Consider the following 15,550-nt stretch of genomic DNA (forward strand, 5'->3'; position numbering starts at 1 on the left):
GTTAGTAAGGATCCCAGCACTTCAGCCATCACCTGATGCCTCCCAGGGTTCACACATCTGGAAGCTGGACGTGGAAACAGAGCCAAGTTCAAACACAGGCACTCTCATATTCTCTACGGGAATCTCAACTTTTGCCCAATTCCATTGATATCATGTTCACTTAAAAATTCATTCTTTTTTTTTTTTTTAGAACTTGTCTAGAATTTACTATGCTTCTTTGCTAATCACATAAAGCCATCATATTTTGGGGAACCTCAAACTTATTTCCATGTAAGTTATAACATATCTTTCAAGTGGACACATGTGTCCAGTTAGCCTAATTTTTGATATCACTCCTAGTGAATACGTGAAGTCTAGGTAAAGAACAAACAGTGAAGAGGGAATGTGAACAGAGGGATGAGACTTTCAATCAAGATGCTAGGAGACGCCAGCACTGCGCTGCAGCTGTCGTAGTGGCACTGGAATCCATATAGATTGTAGGGAGTGTCAGTGTGAGCATCCACTTCTCGGCTTCCCTTCCAGCTCCCGTCGTGTGCATTTGGGAAAGCAGAAGATGGCCCAAGTATTTGGACCTCAGCCACCAGGATGAGAGACCACGATGGAGTTCCTGGCTACTCTTTTGCTCTGGCCTAGGCCTAGCTGTTGCTGTCTTGTGGAGAATGCACCACGACTAGAAGACTTCGCTATCTTTGTCTCCTTCCCTGGCACACTTGCAACAACAACAACAACAACAAAAAAAAAAACAAAAATCACTCAAACATATGCATCCATGAAGCCTGAGTTCTATAATGCTCAGAGAATACATAGATTATGAAAATTACTCATTCACTTAAATTTTTAAAATTCTATTTCCATGAACTTTCTGAAGTATATTTTTATATTTCATTTTGTTCTTTAAACAAAACCAAAGACAGTAAACAAGAAAAGCTACAATCTTTACATGCTCAAAGTAACTTAAATTCTACTCAGAATGTGACTTCTACACTCAGACACTTCTGCTCTTATTTCCAAGAAATATTATGTATATGCCATATTTCTCTAAACAAAAATGAAGATGATTTCAAGTTCATATTGTAGTTTATGCTGGTGCTAACAATGGAGGACAGCACAGGGGCCTGGGCCCTTGCACTCCTGACAGTCTAAAAGAAGCTTCTAGTTCATGGCTTCAGCCTGACCCTGCCATAGCCAACTTAGGCAGTGAACCAGCACACTGCAAGACCTAGGTGTCTCTCCTATTTAGTAATTCTGCCTTTAAAAACAATTTTTTTTAATCTTCAGAAAAGAAGTTCAACAAAGCCTGCCAAGTAGATTTTCAGTTTGCAGGAACTTATTAATTCTACCCATTAACTCTAATTCATTAATTACTCATTAATTCTACTTGGAGGCCAAAGCAAGAACCTGGAAACTTGTGATAGCTATAATGCTCCCATTTGGTCTTCAAATGTCCATGAGAAAGCCTTATCCAAATGTTCCTGGAAGAAATGGGAACATCCAAAGTCTTCTGATGAAGAAATGAAGCTCACGACCTCTGCTCCTCCACCATCACCCCAGGGACTAGTACTCTCATCCCCAAGGACAAACCTGAGCCCCCAGACTGACCCAGTCCAGCTTCTCACCACGCTCTAACCCCCAATTTTTGCAAAATCCTTTCTGTCTTGTTTCCCACACATCTCTGCTACCTGCTTAACTTCATCCCATCTCAGGTTCCTTACAAGTGCCCTCACCTTGTCTTTTGTTTTATTCCAACAGTCTCACAATTGGCACTCTAATGCGACCTATTTGTTACACAGGTGTTTCTCATACTTCCGTGTACAACAGAATCACCAGGCCCCACTCCCAGAGTATGAAGTGGGTAGGATAGAGCTAGACCACAGTACCCACTGGTCTAAGTGGATGACAGGGTTAGAAACAGAACTGACCCAGCAGAGACCCTACCCATTAAGTAGGGCCATGCCATCAACAAACACGCTAGAAAACCATATCCAGGGGAAAGATTCTGTGGGGGATGTGTGGGCCAAATCCTATGGAAAATCTAGCCCCACAGGTTACTTCAAGAGATGGAGTGGTGATGAACTAAACTAGGTGTGACCAAGGAGCCTGCCATCAATCACAGATTAAAGAACTGACAACAGTCTGGACTGGTCGGGGCCACAACACTCAAATGTGCATCCTGTGTGGGGTGGGCCGGGATGCTACATTCACCAGCTCATCCAAGGCCAAGGGGAGGGCCACACTGCACCGGGCACTGGCCTAGAACCCGATGGCATGTATGGAAACTGGGTCTGGGAGGGGACCAAGGGAAGATATGTTGGAAGCCCCCCTGGCAAGTCATAGCTCCCACTGGTGAACAGGTGGTCCAGACTTGGGGGTCGGACAAGCTGGGCAAAGTAGCGCCAACTGCTTGGCAGTGTATGAAAAGATGATGGAACGGGCACACCAGGCAGTACTGAGCAAACCTTAGCCCACAAGTAAAATTAGAAACCAGGATGGAGCACAAGACATGCCCAGCTAGGTTCTTGCACCAACTGGTCTGCATGAGCCACGGATGCTAAGCCACAGTGTCTAAGGCAGGGGTCGTGAAAGGTGATGGGCTGTGCCAAGCTGAGTCAGAGCAACCACTGGCACGCTGAACCCTGGCTGGGAACAGGCCCGGTTGGGGAGCTAAGGGAACACCCTAGCTGGGTGGAGGTTCCCACTAAGGGGCGCACGAGCTGGAATGGGGCTGTGTTCTGATCGGGTTAAAATGTAGTCTCCCTTGGCACAGTGTAGACTGGGACTAGACGCACCAGGCCAGGTCAGGCTGCAACACCTTCTGGTGTTCTAGAGGACGAGGGTGGATGTGGGACAGACTAGGCTAGGTCTAAACCCCAACTGTCCCATGGATAAGCTATATGTGGGTAAGGTTGAGCTGTGGACAGGAGGTAAACTAGTAGTGCTGGATCATGGACCCCCTGGTATGCATGAAACCTGGCACTCAGAGGGTTTCTGAAGGAGGAGCCTGGGCAACTCCTCTGACAGGACACAGACCCTGCAAGTAAGCGCAAGAAGCATGGAAGGAAACAGCCCAGAAGAGGTCATGCAAAGTGTCCCACTGGCAAACATCTGGCATGGGTCAGGGGCAGACCAGGCTGAATCAGTTCACATCATCCACTAGCAAATTCAAACACCAGAGCAGAGTGTGGGTTGAGCCAGGTTCGGTCGTGACAAAAGCAATACACAACACAGAATGCTAAGATGAGGTTGCCTATGCCAGATGAGACCGCAGTACCCAACCAGCACATGTGAGAATCGGGAAGGGAGGGGCAGAGCCAGTAGGGGAATATTGGGTTGTTCCCTTGCTGGACAGCTACTCCCACTGGAGAGCTGGAGCTGGGATGAGGCCAGACCAGACTAGGCAGGGTTACAACACCTGTGGGCCTCATGTGGACTAGATCAGGGAAAACCAGGCTGGGCTGATTATTTCTCCTGGTGCAAACAAATTAGAGTGGGTGAGGGTTGTTTGGGCTTAGCCACAGCATCAGATGGCAGAAGCTGGCACTGGGGGCTAGTTCTGTCAAGTGAAACCACAGAACCACCTGGAGAGTGCATCATCCGGGAGTGGGAGAGGCCTGGGAGGGAAATAGTGGGCTCCTCCCTCTTGGGTTGCCACCCCCCATGGAAGGGCACGAAAACTAGGGCAGGGGCTGGGGTGGCTTGAGAGATACCCAACAACATCTGTGAAGGCTGGACAGTTGAGCTGGTTAGATTGAACAAGGTTTTAACCCACCGACATAATGAGAGCAGAAGGGGATGTGGGACTGACTGGACTAGTCTGCCTCACATACTGGCAAACCAGGGCAGATGGTGTCCCTGGTGGGGGTTACTGGGTGTCCCTCAGACTAGGCTGCAGCTCCCACTGGTTTATGCGAGGGCTGAGTATGTGCTGGGCAGAACCAGGCTGACTGCAACAAGAATCTGGACTGTGCAGTGCACAAGAATCTGGTCTGGGAAGACCTTAAACAAAGTTTCTTTGGGGATCCCCACAATTGAGCTTCCGGACTCAGAACCCTAACCATCAAAAGATAGAGGACAGAACAAGTTTATCAACCACCTCAGCTATATGTTGGCAGTGAAAAACTGGGCAAATGGAGACTGTATGATGGACTATGTCAATCAGTGGATTCTTCAATGACCTCATCATGCTTGGAATGGTGAGAGTGGCAGCAAATTGGAACTGTTGAACTATCAAAATCACTTGAGCAAGACCCTCGGAGCATGCCCCACATTGGAGACCCGGGGTGGGTGGGAGATTGGGTGAGGCTTTTCCCTTAAAATCCCCTCTACATCAGATATATTAAGGAAAAAAATCAATAAATAAAATAAATAAAGCAAGGGAAATTTTTAAAAAACAGCAACATTCTATCTAGTCTAAAGCTATTTTTCTAAACAAAATGCTCCGGAGATGGTGCTAGAACATGAGATGTGGATATATTTTTACTGAGAGTATAGATTAGACATAAGGCAAGTTACCTTTTGTACCACATATACAGATTCCAGACTCTAAGATTTATTTGCCTTTTGAAAATATATTAATACTAAAAATAAACAATGCAATGGTAAATTCACTGTACATCTTCAAAGACCCACATTCAGTTGAAAAGATAAGATTCCATCACTGCTAAATCAAAACCAAAAAGGAAGAAAAAGCAAAGTTATCATGGAACACCTGGCCAGGAGCTCCACACTCTGCAATGCTCAACCTCCTATGAGACATTTCTTTCAAGATTTACTTTTTTCTTTTGCAAAGTCAGATGGATATACAGAGAGGAGAGTCAGAGAGGAAGATCTTCTGTTGGATGATTCAATCCCATGTGACCACAACAGTCAGTGTTGTACCGTTAAGAATCAGGAGCCAGGAGGCTCCTCCTGGTCTCCTAGGCAGGTCCATGATCCCAAGGCTTTGCGCCATCCTCTACTGCTTTCCTAGACCACAAGCAGGGAGCTGGATGGAAAGCAGACCACTGGGACTACAACCGTTGCCCATATGGGATCTCGGTGTGTTGGAGACAAGGACTTTAGCCACTAGGCCATTGTGCGTTGGGACACCTACACTCATTCTTCAGTGAATCCTACAGGGTTTTCAATAGCAAGGTGCCACTACAACAGCAGCAGGAATCTCAACTCGGATCTTCTCTAATGTCTATGCCTACACTACCCAGGGGTCACACACAAGCAAGTTGTCATCTCTCAAAGTGTATTTTCCATCACAAGAACACCAAATAAACATCAAGAATGGAACTTCATCTCACATCTTATGTTTTTCAGGTCATGACACTTTACCTAAAATATTTTCCAATTTCAGTTTAATTACCTCCCCCTGCATCCACTTTTTGCTTCAAAGGCAACTTGCAAATGTCAACACAGCCATGCTAAGCAGTAGCTTGCATAGCTTAGGGTCAGCACACTGTCCGGTACCAGAATTTAAAAAAAAGAGGACAAGAAACTGTCACAACTCACTAAGTATGAATAGACATGTACAATGCAGTTATAAATTGGGGACACCATGGATCAATCAGAATGATTTACTAGTCCATGATAGTTTTTTTTATGACATAAGAGTTCGTTTGCCAGACAGCATAGCTCTTTAATTTACAAAAGAAAGGCAAACTTCTTACTAAACACAAATGTTTCCTTATCGAAACATTATCGATAGAGTTAAAATACAATTGTGCAGCCAATCTGTTAAGGCGAAAGAAAGGAAAGAAGAAAGGACATGACATGTCAAAAGCAAAGAAAGTGAATTAAACACTTAAATAAAGCAGTAGTCACTACATACATATGTATATATGTACATCAATGAATATATGTATAAACACACACAAATGCAATTAACAGCATAACAAACTGCCACTAAGAGCAACACAACAGGCTAAAACCTACAATGTCTCAGAAACAGCAAAGACATTCAAGGAATACGCTCACAACATGCTCACAACATGTCCCTAAAGCATCATGCCATCACCATCTCCCGACCCTGCCCAGGCACTGATGTGCTTGGACCAAAAGCAGCAGTCTCCTTCCCTTCACCAACACAGGACACAGGAAGAAAACACACAAGAAATGAAACTTTTGTTCCACCCACTTACCTCCATACCTCAACCCTCCCCGCCGAATCCTAGCCCACATGGGCACGCATCACTCTCACTCTATACTCATTGTTGGTTGAACAGTGGAGAAGTCACAATGCAGGCCAAACCTGCATTCTTTCACAGTACCAAATGAAACTTCCTTCAGTCCTACTTCTACGTGGCCTAGGGTCACATCATGGGACCTACAAATACACATCAACACTCCTTCAAACTTGAAGCACACTAGGAAATTACAGCAAGAAGGAAGACACAAAAGCAGCAAACAGAAATCAAAACAAAAATACAACAGAAGCTCAGCCTAGTGATTGCCTTTGCGTTGTCCAGTGGTCCAGTCCACTTGGCTGCATGGCTACAACGTATGCAGACAAAGGAGTAGGTTGGAGGGTGTGGAGACAAAACAAAACACAGAATCTGGGAAGCAGTGTACCCAAGATGCAGGCACACTGCCATTTCAACAGGGTTTCCTCCTAACTATGGCATGGATGGCAGCTCTTCTACAACAGGAAGAGGAAAAAGAAATACAGAAATGTCCAAGTCAGGAGGAGGCTTGTATCCCAACCCTGAAGACTTTCAGATCCACACCAAGGATTATCAGTACCAGCACCGAGAACTACATCCCAATTGCCAAGGAGACCTCAGACAAAAGGAGTGCCTTTGGAGGCTGAGAACTCTGAGGTCACCTACCCCCATCAGCATCTACCACATGGGATGGAAGAAGCCCAAACCCTGCCTTGCAGGATCCAAGGTCATCTGAACGACAATCAGGAGCACTGATCTGTCCGCAGAAACAGAACAGTTAACTTCCTTCGGGACTAGGGAGAGGAGCTTTCTCTGGTCCTTGCCTGGTTCCGACTTTGGGTCCCAGCCCTCTCTGGTAATGACCATCAGGATCGACCCAGAAACCCCTCAAAACAAATAAACAAAAAACTAGAATAGATAGAGAACAACAAGGAAAGCCTAGAAACAGACAGGAAACAGTCAGCGGGGATGCACTCAATTCACTGGCTGGAACACAAAGATTAATTATTCCTCACTGGGGTACTGAAGATTTCTCTGCATACCTCCTCCTAAAACTGTCCACCTAAACTCTTGTCATATGTCTTGTTGGAATTAGACTACCTGAAATACAGCCAGGTTCAGCAAAATCATGCTTCAATGCTATAACTGCTAAATACTAAAATGAAAATACATATGAGACAGCTGAATACTAATCCATAGCCATTTTAAGGTGTATAACTCAGTTGTATATAAACTAATAATTGAAAATGTCAATGTAGAAGGCACAGGATATGGTTCAGAACTTGCATTCAGAACTTGCATTCTTTTTTTTTTTTTCCTCTTTAATACTGTGCCAGCTCTAACTTCAGACCAGAGATGGTCTCCCCAAGAAACCGTTGAACTTATCTGGACAATAAGATGCTGGACTTTATGCTTGGTAAATACTTCCAATGAAAGAATCTCAACTGATGTTGAATTGTGGTAATGCAACAAGGTGGAGGAATCCACTATCAGGGGTTGTTGGGGGACAGGTGGGTGCAAATCCAGGGGCTATAAAACTGTGTCACATAATGCAATGTAATCAATAAAAAAAGAATGTCCAAGAGGCTAACAGATCCAGGAGGCAAACCACAGGAGAGTCATCATGCTGAAAAGAAAGAAAAGCTAAAAACAATTCAACACAGTGACGATTCTTTGGCAGAAAGCACAGGGAGTTTTGAGCCCAGAGGACAATATTCAAGCTTCGGCATGTCAGACTGAATGCAGGCAAGCCTTGGAACCACACAAGAAACAGCATCTGTACAATCAAGCTTGTCCCAGACCACACTCAAAACAGAAAAACAAAAACCTTTTTTCAAAGTTCAAAATTGTCAACATTCACACAAAGTTCTGTAACCTGGGAGAAAGCCGAGCACTTAGACACAGTACCCACACAGGACAACTGCGGAATTGTCGCAAAGCTCCTCATGTCAACCAGCGCACTTCCAAAGACAACGCCATGACAAAACATACCATTGGACGCACTGCTGACGGCTGATCCTGCAGAGGCCACCTCGCAAACTGCTGCTGCATCCTCCACCCAAGATGCTCCACATGCTGTCTGAATCCATCTGCTCTACTTGACCAACTGGACCTGAAGTCTTACGAGATAAAAAAAAAGATTTAGATTTTCAAAACTCAAGTCTATTTCATAGAACCAATTGCCACTTTCTGTACGTCTGAAGTGCTGATTGTACCTGTCAATAGTAAACTTTGGAAGGATACGCATATTCAAATGAGGCATGTCTCTTGTCCTTATTGTTGTTGTATGCATGCTTACAGAGACCAGGAGATTCAGAGATTTATCACTTTCATAACATTAAACTGATGTACAAATCTCCCTTTTCCTATTCCACTGCTTTTTGTTTGTTTCTTTGTTGGTTTGCTTGTTTTTACAAATTCCTTCTGTGGGCCCAGGGTGGTGGCCTAGCAGCTAAAGTCCTCACCTTGAATGCGCCAGGATCCCATATGATATGGGCAACAGTTCTAATCCAGCAGCTCCACTTCCCATCCAGTTCCCTGCTTGAGGCCTGAAAAAGCAGTCGAGGACAGCACAAAGCCTTGGGACCCTGCACCCACATGGGACACCTGGAAGAAGGTCCTGACTCCTGGCTTCTAATCGGCACAGCACTGGCTGTTGCAGTCACTTGGGGAGTGAATCACTGAATGGAACATCTTTCTCTCTCTCTGTCTCTCCTCCTCTCTGCAAATTTTTAACAATTAAAATAAATAAATCATTGACAAAAATTCCATCTGCCCATTATGGTTTCAAAACACAAAACAGATGCAAGCATTGTAGCACAGCAGCTTGAGCTATGCGTGGGACTTACTTACCCCTTATAACTGCGTGCGGTTGTGACCTGCTTCTACTTCCAATCCAGCTTCAACCTCTCATACTGGGCAAGCAACAGAAGATGCTGCAGGGATGGGAGTCCCTGTCATCCATGCACAACACCCACAGGGCCTTTCAGCTCCAGGCTTTGTCTCAGGCAGTGCTGGCTCTGCAGGCATTTGGGGAGGGAACAAGCATATGGAACACCTCTTGATCTCTTCACCTTTCCTCTTTGTGGAACTCTGCATTTCAATAAAGAAAAAAAAATGTAAGAACCACACAAAGAAACAAAATGCAGAATGGAATTTTACATGAGATTAGTGGGAAAACTTTCCAAATATAATGATTTGTGAATAGGCTTACAGGAAATGTATATTAGGAAAAATCTGTATGGATTTCAATGATTGGAAGAAAAGAAAATTATCTTTAAATTAATTTCTGCATAAAGCTTTTCAACTAGCTACTTAATAGCTCTCTCGGTAGCACATACAGTCTACAAAACACGGGGCCTATTCAGCTTCACTCCACCTCGACGTAGCTAATGAGTTATCTTTTAGCTCAATGCAAAGACAAAACAACAAAATCCACTTTTGCAAAGCAGAATCCAGTTTAATCCCAATTCAGCAGTTCCATCACCCTATGCAGAGCCTCTCACATTGATGACAGTCTCTACACACACACACACACACACACACACACACACACACACACACACACACACTTAATCCCACAGGACCAGATTGAGTCACTAAGTTCACAATTAAAGTTTAGAGCTTTTTAAATAAATGTGGTGGAAAATACGCATTGCTTCAGTGTTTTTTTTTTATTTGAGTTTTATGAATATCTTTAATAGCAGTTATGATCCTTATTAACTAAAAGAATTTGATTGATTGTTTCAGTGCACGATGTACTTTCTGGATTAACTAAATAAAAAATGAGATTTAACTCGGGGAATTTTACTTCATTCCTTTAAATCAAACAGATACTAATCAGATAAAAGTGTTTGTTTCCCATTTACAGAACACTAAATCCTGTCGTCCTCTCATTGTGAAAATAGAAAACCTTACAATACACGTTGGCATCTTACATACAACTCAGAAACAATGACTACACTGGGGCTGGCATCTTGATACAGCAGGTTAAGCCAACAACCTATGGCTAAAGCATCCCAGAAGGTTCATGTCACAGCTGCCCCGCTTCGGATCAGTCTGTCTACTAGTGTGCCTGGGAAAGTGCAGAAGGGGGCCCAAGTACTTGGACCCCTGCAACCATGTGGGAGACCCTGGTCCTGCCTACAGCCTGACCCAGCCACAGCAGGTGCAGCCACTGAGGGACTCTACCAGTGGACAGATATCCATCTCTTTCTCCTCTTCCCTAAACCTTTTCCTCTGTAACTCTGCCTTGCAAAGAGATAATATCTTCTAAAATAAAGCTTTTCTCTTTTTAATTGCTGTATGATATAGTGCCACAGGCTCTGAAAATTCCTATCTCTCTCCCCAAGTTCCCTTCTCCGCTCCCCTCCCCCCACATTGATTTCCCCTCTAGTTTTACAATTGGTGGTCCATTGTGAGCAGTCATAAGTCCATCATGATGGTACTGAGGTGTTTCCTGACACTGTGGGCGTGGACAATAGCTAGAGTCCAGCATCATGAGAAAGTCAGGTTTTACAGAGAAGAGAGACAGAAACATCCTCTGTTCACTGGTTCACTCCCCAGGTGGCCACAACAGCAGGAGCTGAGCTGAGCCAAAGCCAGAAACCAGGAGCTCCTCCAGGTCTCCTGCATGAGTGCAGGGTCCACCACTTTCCCAGGCCACAAGCAGGGAGCAGAGACAGGAAGTGGAGCAGCTGAGATACGGATTGACACCCAGATGGGGATCCTGGTGCATGCAAAGTGTGGACTCTAGCCACTAGGCTAGTGCCTAGGACCCAAAATAACTCTTTTGTTTAAAAAAGAGAGAGAGAGAAAGAAAGAAACATTGTTACCACATGCTCAGCCTAATTGTGCATGTTAAACTTGCAGCTCCTATGCCTGCATCCCATAGCAGAGTGCCTGCTGCTGAGTCCCAACTACCAGATACCTCCAGCTCAGCTTCCTGCTAATGCACCTGGATTCAGCAGGTGGCACTCGAGGTATTTGCATCTCTACAACCCATGGGAGAGCCTCTGATGGAGTTGCAGGTACCTGCCTGTGGCTTGACCCAGAGGGCTTGGTCCTGTGGCTTGAACCTGTGGCTTGACCCTGCAGGGATTGGGGAAGTGACCAACACATTTCAAGTCTCTGTCTCGGCCTGGCCCTGACTCGCTAAACTGCCTTTCAAATAAATTAAGATTTTAAAACAATACCACTAGAAACCAAAATACAACCATATCATACCATTCACAGATATCCACAGAAATAACATATCATGTAATTAACAGATGTAGAATGTATTAGCTTAAAATTCAACTTCTTTCTGGGCAAACAAATTTAACAAAGATGACTTATTTATCCCTCCAAACACAGGCTTTTTAGTGGCTACATGACAATTCAGAATAATTAGGTGAAAAATAAAAATGTTAAGAAAAGGCTTTTCTGGTCCCAGCACGATAGCTTAGTGGTTACAGTCCTGGCCTTGACGCGCCAGGATTCCATATGGGCACTGCTTATGATCCCAGTGACCCTGCTTCCCCTAAAATATTTTCCAAGCTCAGTTTAGTTACCTCTGCTTCTGCATCCACATTTTGTTTCAAAGGCAACTTCCAAATGTCAACACGTTCATGCTGAGCAGTAGCTTGCATAGCTGTAGGGTCAGCACAGTGTCCATTCTCTGAATAAAAAAGAAAGGAATGGAAACTGTCACAACTCACTGAGAATCAATAAAAATGTACAATACAGTTATCAGTTCAGCACACCATGATTCAATCAGAATGATTTCACAAAGGTACAGTGTTTTTAATTGGGAAGAGTTGGTTTTCCATGCATTATACTCCTTTGCATTACAGAAAAAAAAGCACTCTTATTGTGAAAAGGAAAAAAACCATTCCAATATCCAAACAATTAGAATTGGGCACAAATTGTGCACAATTTTGCCTTAATAATTAGGTCTGTACGGTTATATGACTCAATACTCAAAAAGGAGGCAACACATGCTCGATTTGAAATTCCACTCGATCGATTCTAAAATTTCAACTCTGCTTCAAAACACGGTTGATAGAAAGAAAAATGGACAACCACACAGTGCTTGGAAAGGCAAGATTGGCAGCGATTCATAACTGTTGAACTATCAAAATCACTTGGGCAAGAACCTCAGAGCATAGCCTACATCAAGGACCTTGTGAGTGTGGGATTTGGGGTGGGCTTTCTCCCTTAATACCCCCCCTTTTAAACATGAAGGAAACAATATAAAAAAATACTATTCTTACCCACTTTCTTGTAGCCCTTGAACCTTTTTATCCTAATTAACTATGTAAAGATTGTCAAAATATAAAAAAAAAAATTGAAAAAAAAAAGAAAGAAAAATGGAAACCCACAATTTGACAGCCAAGGTTCAATAATCAAACTACTAAGAATGGAAGCTGTCACCTACTCATGATAAAATTCCTCACACGTCAGACAACATGCATTTGAAATGTTCCTCTTCTGCTCACTTCCCAAATTACTTACTCTTCAAATTGATTTCAAATAATGTGTAATGTTGATCAGTTACTAATCAGAGAACTTTCTCTTCAAAAGGAAACTTAACCGCAAAATAAAACCATGCAGCTCTTTTCCATGGCCACATGACAGGAACCTCAACAACACAATTCAGTCACTATATGGAATTTTCTACCTGCACACTAATAACAATAATAAAAGCAGATGAATGCATCCTCAACCAAGGACCACTGCGAGGTTTCCTACACTTGCTCACCTCACACAGCCCTCCAGCACTGACACTGCCCACCCAGGAAACACAACATTTCTAGGGGCCAAGATCATTCAAGCAGGGCAAAGTAATCACACTTCCTTGAAACTCAAGCAGCTCCCAGAACAAGAGCAGCTGACAACACTAACCAACTCAATTAGACACCATTTATGAGAACAGGAGCTGGTCATCAACAACAACTGAACTGCCTACAGCCTAGTCCATTTGTCACTGCCTGACAAGTTGTTGACAGCTGGACCTGGTAACAAGCTGTGTGCACTTCTAAAACCAATCCGTTGTCATTACATTACTCACTGTTAATCTGCTAAGTACAAAAATGAAAATAGACACAAGAGAGCTGAATGTCTACCCTACAGCCATTTTAAGGTGTATAAAAGCTGGTAGTATATAAACTAAAATTGAAATGTCAATGAAGTAATCACAGGATGTGGTTAATATCCTGCATTTTTAAACATATTGGTGACTCAATGCCATGTCAATTAAATTCCATAATGTTGTAAATTGCTATTGATGTTATGTTGTGGCTTTAAATTGATTGGGATGATAATCTGCCAGCTCTACCTTCAGACCGGAGATGGTCTGCCCAAGAAACCATTGAATTTATCTGGACAATACAATGCTGGACTCTATGCTTGGTATACACTTGCAATGAAAGAATCTCAACTGATTTTGAACTGTAATACTGCAACAAGGTGGAGGAACCCACCATGGGGAGAGGGTTCGGGGAGGGGTTGGGGAATCCCAGAGCCTATGACACTGTGTCACGTAATGCAATGTAATTAATAAAAAAAAAAAGAATTCATACATGAAAGGAATGTGGGTTTTACAACCACTTCACTTTTTAATTTTTATTATTAATTGCATTACATTATGTGACACAGTGTTACGGGCACTGGGATTCCCCCACCCCTCCCCGAACCCTCTCCCCATGGTGGATTTCTCCACCTTGTTGCATTACCACAGTTCAAATTAGGTTGAGGTTCTTTCATTGGAAGTATTTACCAAGCATAAAGTCCAGCGTCTTATTGTCCTAGTGGGTTCAACGATTTCTTGGTGAGACCATCTCTGGTCTGAAGGTAAAGCCAGCAAAATATCATCCCAATCAATTAAAACTTCCGACATAACATCCAGAAACCCCTGAAAACAAATGAACAAACATACAAACAAAAAATCTACAATGGACAGAAAACAACAAGGAAACCTTAGAATCAGACAAGAAATGGACAGCATAGATTCAATCATGCCTCACTAGGTGGGACACAAAGATTACTTACGCCTAACTGGGTATTTGGGGATTTCTCTGCACACCCATCCTAAAAAAAATGTTCTGTACCTAAACTGAGGACACATGTCTTGCTAGAGTTATAAGCCAGTTCAGAACATCCGAAAAACAACTAAGTTCAGTAAAATTATGCTTCAACACTATAAACTGCTAAATACTAAATAAAAGGTTTTTTCATTCAAAGTATTTACCAAGCATAAACTCCAGCATCTTATTATCCTAGTCAGCTCAAAGATTTCTTCAACCACTTCACTTGTATGACACTCACCATTCCTGTCTGGGGAGGACAAGAACAGTTAGACCTCAAAAAGAAATCAATAAAGTTTTCCCGCAAAACACACCACCAATTCTAAAGCTGATTTCAACTACTTAGAAACTCTTTCTTGCCACACTTGCAACACCTAGCAGCACCTAGCAGCCACAGATTCAACCTGCCAACTGTGCCCAACAACAACTCTAAACAAACCAATACTAACTAACCAAGACCTCTGTACAAATGAATACTGTTGGAGCATAACACAGGGCACTGACTGCCTAACTTACAGACCTCCTAAATCCCCCTGGCTATTTTTTTTTCTCTCCCTTGTACAGCCAAGCCTACCTGCAGTGTGACAACAACCAGGCAGGTGCCAACAGCACAGCACGACCCACAGACCCTAGCACCCCACTGAGCCACTTCCCACACCTTCCTCAGGCGCTGCTGCAGCCCACCCACCCACAAGCCCACACCCCGGCCTGCAACGCCCTGGAGCCAGGCCCTGCAGGACCACCGTCCTCACAGCCGCTTCCAGAAGCCCACCTCCCTCCACCGCGGGCGCCCAGGGGGCTCCCTGAGCACCAGCCCGGGACTCCCGCCCCAGGGCTCCACCACCAGAAACACTCACCAAGGCCGCTCCTCCAGCGCTGCCGGGACTGCTCAGGTCGGACCGCGTCACGGGCTCCGTCTGTCTGTCTGTCCTGTCTCAGCCGCCTGCAGCAGCACACACCAGCACGTCCGGCCAGCTGGGCTCCACACACCTCACTGTGCTCGGGGCCACACCCCGCCGGGCACGCCCCGCCCTCCTGCTGCTCCTATTGGTCCCGGGCCCCCGTGGCCCGCCCTCTCTGCTCCTTTATTGGTGCTCTTCAAGCTAGGCCTGCCCTTTTCTTGCTTCTATTGGCCCTCTTCCAAAACATCCCACCCTCACGCCATTCCGACTGGTCCGGGTCAGCAATGCCCGCCCCCGCAGCGCTCCTATTGGTCCCGGACTAGCCAACCATGCCCCATCCCAGACACTGCCTGCAGCTGCCTTTTTTTTTTTTTGTATGCCTGTGGGTAAGAAACTTTATGACTTTTTTTTGTTTTTTTTAATAATAGAAAGAAGG

General features: G+C 44.3%; 1 long non-coding RNA gene across 1 annotated transcript in view; it reads right to left on the bottom strand.

Annotated features, from left to right (window-relative positions):
• LOC121167493 overlaps nt 1–11,737 on the bottom strand; it is a 31,841-nt gene extending 20,104 nt beyond the window's left edge. The window contains exon 1 of the long non-coding RNA XR_005885597.1: nt 11,699–11,737. This is a non-coding gene — a long non-coding RNA (uncharacterized LOC121167493). The remainder of the gene's footprint in view (nt 1–11,698) is intronic.
• Nucleotides 11,738–15,550: the final 3,813 nt, after the last annotated feature.

The sequence above is a fragment of the Ochotona curzoniae genome, unplaced genomic scaffold (genome assembly GCF_017591425.1).
Source record: "Ochotona curzoniae isolate NIBS_2020 unplaced genomic scaffold, NIBS_Ocur_1.0 patch378, whole genome shotgun sequence".
Taxonomy (NCBI): Eukaryota; Metazoa; Chordata; class Mammalia; order Lagomorpha; family Ochotonidae; genus Ochotona; species Ochotona curzoniae.